This window comes from Triticum urartu, chromosome 1 (assembly GCF_003073215.2).
Source record: "Triticum urartu cultivar G1812 chromosome 1, Tu2.1, whole genome shotgun sequence".
NCBI classification, from domain to species: Eukaryota; Viridiplantae; Streptophyta; class Magnoliopsida; order Poales; family Poaceae; genus Triticum; species Triticum urartu.
Window position 1 is genome coordinate 158,715,113 of NC_053022.1, and position 5,493 is coordinate 158,720,605.

The 5,493-nt window shown below is 41.1% G+C and overlaps 1 long non-coding RNA gene across 3 annotated transcripts; it reads right to left on the reverse strand.

The window, feature by feature from the left end:
- Positions 1-977: 977 nt before the first annotated feature.
- LOC125552701 lies at positions 978-5,025 on the reverse strand. 3 transcript variants are annotated; one of them, XR_007303742.1, is made up of 4 exons: positions 4,516-5,025; positions 4,265-4,377; positions 2,895-3,155; positions 978-1,326 (listed from the first exon to the last, which is right to left on the reverse strand). It is a non-coding gene; the product is annotated as an uncharacterized LOC125552701 (long non-coding RNA). The 3 variants fall into 3 exon arrangements; XR_007303738.1 differs by having other exon boundaries at positions 978-1,210; positions 4,516-5,024; XR_007303737.1 differs by having other exon boundaries at positions 978-3,155.
- Between the last annotated feature and the right edge of the window lie 468 nt (positions 5,026-5,493).

Sequence of the window (5,493 nt, forward strand, 5' to 3'; positions counted from 1 at the left end):
CTCGTGATGTATTCAGTGGCTACGACATGAGCACTTTGCTGAAACTAGTAATGAATGAAACCTGTGTAGCAGGTTGGGCGTAGTGTTGTGAACATCTAATGATTTCTATTAACAGAAATCAGGGGGTATCCCCTTTTGCTCATATAAATAAATACTAGTACAAATGCCCGTGCGTTGCAATGGGCGAAATTGCTCAAAAAGTGCAATGGGCGAAATTGCTCAAAAAGTGCAATGGGCGAAAAACACTTCAAACCTGTTCGGTGCGCCATTACGCGCCATTTCCTATATTAATTTCTGATAAACATCGGTAATAAGGTTACACTATTATCGTTTTTCGGAGCATGAGTTGTGGACGTGAAGAACCCACCTAAACGTCTTTCATTCGGTTTTATTTTATGCTTTTTGGAAAACCATGAATATTTCTTTGTTTTCTTAAAAAATGAACAAATTTTAATTTGTGTGTTCTTGTTAGAACTGAAACATATTTTGAAGACGAACATTTTGAACAAACGATTTTTTTGGAACACAATTAATATGGATCGGGGGAGTATTAAGATTTTAAAATCTTTGAACAATTTTGAATGTATTTTTAGAAATGGACTATCTTTTGGAAATTTTGAGATTTTTTTAAAGCATGAACATGTTGAAAGTTGTGAATATTTTTTGAAAGCAAGAACAAAGTGAAACACTATTTTTTTAAATGCACTCTCGGTGTCCGTATTAAAAAGGATTTTTGGTCTCCACTTGATCACAAACCATCCCGAAGATGGCAACCAAAGACAATGAGCTCGGCGAGAAAAATGTAAAACTAATTTGTAATTCCATAGAAATGACCCTTGCAGAATCCATACAAAACGCAATCGAGCCAACCATTTTATAATGATATATTTAGAAGAAACTAAATGACGTTGCATGTTGTTTCAGAATCACGTTTATATTCTCTCCCATAGAAGAATTACTTCAGTTCTTTCAAGACAGAACCATACAACAAAATGTTTTAGATGTCAGAATACTCTGAATCAGTTTATACACTCTGAAATATAAATTCAGGCCATATACATCCCGCTTCTGCAGCTAAGCTAGCAAGTATTACACTTCTAGAACCAAACTTGAAAGTGGAATAGCACATAACTAGTAAAGAAGTAACCTCCATTTGAAGGAAATTGCATGCATTTGTGAATCCAAGCATAGTTATCTTGAAGAAATAATTCTGCAAATACAATATGGATCAAAAATTCAGAGATCTCATGAGAGGTGGACTGATGCCCAATATATCGGGAAACAATATGCATGTTTCACCATGTAGCTAGAACTGAAGCAAATTATCTAGAAGGAATAGAAAGAGAAATTAGTTCATGATCAAGGGACCAAATTGGTAAACAATACTATTATATTGAAAATAAACATCAACATTCGTAAATTTCACAATGACACAACTATAGTCTTGTGCCATATTCGGTTACACACCATGAAATGGAAGAGAACCGCACATAGTGGTGAACAGTTGGCTTTGCCTGACCGAGCAGCCAGAAACAAAATTTGCAAATTCCAATTTTTTGAAGTAAACATTGGAGCTTCAAAAACATAGTACAATGAAATGGATAGAAGAAGATTGCCAGCTAACTTTAAGGATCTTGTCAACTGCAGCATAAAACCACAGTTGCAATAAGCTAAATTACATAAAATAAAGATAATAGTAACCAAAGTAACATGTTCCTTTCTAATCCCTATTTATAAGTTTAGTCACATCTTGCTACTGGCAAGGAGGGTGGGATTTCCAGAACTCAGCTGCACTACTGCTTATAAGACAATTAAGCAGAGACCATATGTGGCTTCGGTCCAGGATTTGGTTTAGCGCCAAAACAACGCTTGGATCCATGAAACAAACAATTCATCTCAGCAAAAGCAACTACAAATATTTTTATTTGGTCATGTAAAGAGAATGGGCAGATAACACCAATCAGTTCAGGATTGATCCAAGGCCACACAGAACTGTCCCGAGATTCACTACTGCCAGAATGGAGCGGATGCATTTAGTTAAGCATGAATATTTGCCGTGTGATTCCACAGTATGCAGTGTATGTACTTTAGTTAAGTATGGATATATATCTGAACTTGCAGAATATACATTGGTCAGTGCTATTATTTTTTATTCAAATTTTGTGTTCCACCATGATATAGAAATTGCATATAAAATACAGTTCAAAACAGGTGATGTAAATGAAATTACATATATTTATCACCGTTGTATGTTCAGTAAGTGTTCATAAATATATTTTATTTACCATATATTTTTACACAAACACAACACGGCAACATCCGGTTGGTGCTGCCCGGTGGCGAGGAGGCAGCATTTTCGTTAGTACCAATAACTGGAGATGCACACTACAGCGTGGATTGAGCTACAATGGGTGTGGGATCCAGGAGAGAGGATGAATGGGAGCAGTAAGGAGGGAGCGTGTGGGAGTGGGGGACCCGTGAGGGGCGATGGAATAGAGGAAGAAAATCCTTTTAATATAACCATTGTTGCTCCTTATATAGGTGCAGCTACGACCCATGCACACCTAATGCTAGGTTACAGCAAAATCATGGTATAAGCACAGGGGTTCTTATAGAGCAGACATGTCCAGTTCCTAAAGGTTGCTTCTATTTTATCCGTAAGATGTTTAGTGCCATTGGAATTTAGAGCATATCGGTTCTGTGACATAAAGAAAAGCATGATCTTTGGTATACTATAGAACAAACATAATCACTATTCAGAGCTTGAAAACATCATCTTGAAGAATGATTTTTTTCTTCAAGAATTCACCACAAGAATCCTGTAGAAAACACTCCGATCCAACATGAGGTCGGTGGAACTACATACATGACATGACAAAGAACAGATCACTCACCTAGGATTGCTTTTAAGTAGCCTTGCTCATGAGCAGGATAAGCGGCCTTCAGCGGGATGTAGTCCAATTCGTCACCAAAGAATCTAAAATCGACACAACACAGGTTGTTATTGTGGTGGACGGCAACAACACCCTCCCTAACGTAGATATCACCACAAGGTGCATTGGTCTGTCCGCTGCCGCCACCCATCGTGGCAACATCAGGATGATGGTGACTCGGGCCTGGTTGCCCCTGGAATGGAAGAGCGTGATGGCGTGCGCCTAGAAAAATATCAAACTACATCTTAAGCAATGTCTACATTCCACCAAAATGGAAAAAGGATGCAAACAGAAATTTAGCATAATTGCAAGGAAATATGTGCTAACGAATTTTATGCAGACTAAGTGCACAATTAGGAAATAAAAAATACAAGCAGTCAAATACATGACCAAATAGCCGTCAAGTTCATTGACAAGAAAACTTGTAGAAATGAAGATAACTTTTAGACAGTCTAAGCAGCGTGGACCCCATATATAATACATGAAAGAAGAGCAAGCCCATGTAAGTTCCTGACCCCTGAACCACAGAGGCAAGCTATTGTTGTAGCAAGACAAAATGGAGCTGCAAAGCAGGTTAAATTACAACTCCACATCCAAACTTAGCATGGCACTACATCTTTCTTGTTTAGAAGTAATTGAAAGATATCCAAACATTGGCTAACATACTTTCAGAAAAGCGCAGTCCCGATCATACTCACAAATAGAAGTTTTAGTTTCCAACTGGCAGTGATTTCCCCCTACCACAAGCCTCTGCCTACAGCTTTAAACTGAACCAACACGTTATCATGTCATTTATTTACAAAGTAATGCTTAGAAGACTAATTTCTCGAGGGCAAGAGTCCAATATACTTTCAGAATGTGCAGTTTAGATTATCTTTTCTAGTACCAATTCTGAACATAGCACGACAGTTTAGCTCTTGTTATTTAAGCTCACAGTATTTAAACCGAGAATTGCTTGCATGTCATGAATTTTTTTTGTAGTCGTAATCCCAGTAGTATTTACTTGCGCATTTAGGAATATCATAGTTAAAGCTAAAGAGGAATTGTCCTAGCATAATTTACATTTCAGAAGCTTATAGTAGTAATGTAAATACAGATGGTTGAGAAGGAAGGAAGGAGCAGATGCTGCTGCTCCAGACCGAATCAAATCAAGGTGGTGCATTGTAGACCCTGCAATCTATCCATCCATTCAATCCATATACAATCAAGTATTTGCATAGAAGGTGCAAACAGTCCATTGTAGACACTACAGCAGAGAATAGATAGAGCTTCACCTGCAGAGCAGAGAATCGAATGGAATCCAACAGTGAGGTGAAGAAAAGAAGAAAGACCTGCAGATGGTGGAGGCCTCAAGGATGACGACCTGAAGATGGTGAGGGAACCCCATCACCATCAGGAAGAAGAATGCTTGAGCTACTGGTCCATGGCGATGTTGGGTGTGTGCCTGCGTTAGGGAGAGAATATCATCAGGGAAGGGAAGGAAAGAAGAGCAGAACCCTGGCATCGGCACTCCCCTCTCCTCACGGGATTCAAGTGGTCGCCGAGGGAGAAGGGAAGGGGCAGAGGGGTTTCTAAGTCATACCGCCGTCGTCGAGGTAGCCACCACCGTCATTATCGCCGTCGGTCACCATGGCCTGGTGGCTAGGTTATCCAGCGCGAGGAATGAGGGTGGGAGGGTGGATCTGACCGCTGCCTGAGCTGCCGCGGCCACAGAGAGAAGAGGAGGGGTTGCCGCGGCCATGGAGGCCCGCCTCCAACTAAAAGGACTTCGCGCTGCCATGCCGGATCCCTCCGTCTCCCGCGCCTGTCTGCCATCACCCGGCTCCGGCGAGCATGCCGGGGTCGCCGCACCGCCCTCTTTTCTCCCATCTTCTCTTCCTCACCACCCTGTCTCTTTTCTGCCATGGATCCGCCCGGGAAGCCGCGGTCTGGCCTTCCTCGTCGTCACCGGCGACCCTTGCCTCGCCGCCCGCCATCGGATCCGCCTCCCCAGCCCCTGCCGTGCACAGATCCGCCCCTGCAAGCTCCAGCCGCCTCACCCCCAGCCGCTCGAGCCACCGCATTGACGTAAAAAAGACCGCGGGTTGAATATATCAAACTACATGGTCCTTTTTGTAAAGTGAAAGGTTTTCCCAAATTAGCCACTTAAAACGGGACTGCGGGTTGAATAAGCAAAACTACAGGGACTTTTTTGTAAAACTGATGGCGACGTACGACCAGAAGCAACAGCTGGTTTATTAGTAGGTAAAGAAATAGCAGAGGCCCTGTCGGGTCAGCTTTGTTCTCATTCGAAAACGTCGAGCAAATTGCAGTCTGACAACAAACTATGTCATCAAATTCAAGTTTCACAGCCAAATATGAGTACAACTAAACAACAATGTCATCATGTTTTAGTTGTTATACAATCACCAAACACAAATCAGCATACATAACAAGTGATGTTCTCACAGCAAAATACTAAACAACATGTTCATAAGGTTTCAGTTGTCATTGCAAACACAATTTCACATAGTAGATAAAAACGTCTTATGACAGGCAAATACAACAAAAGCAATGTAAT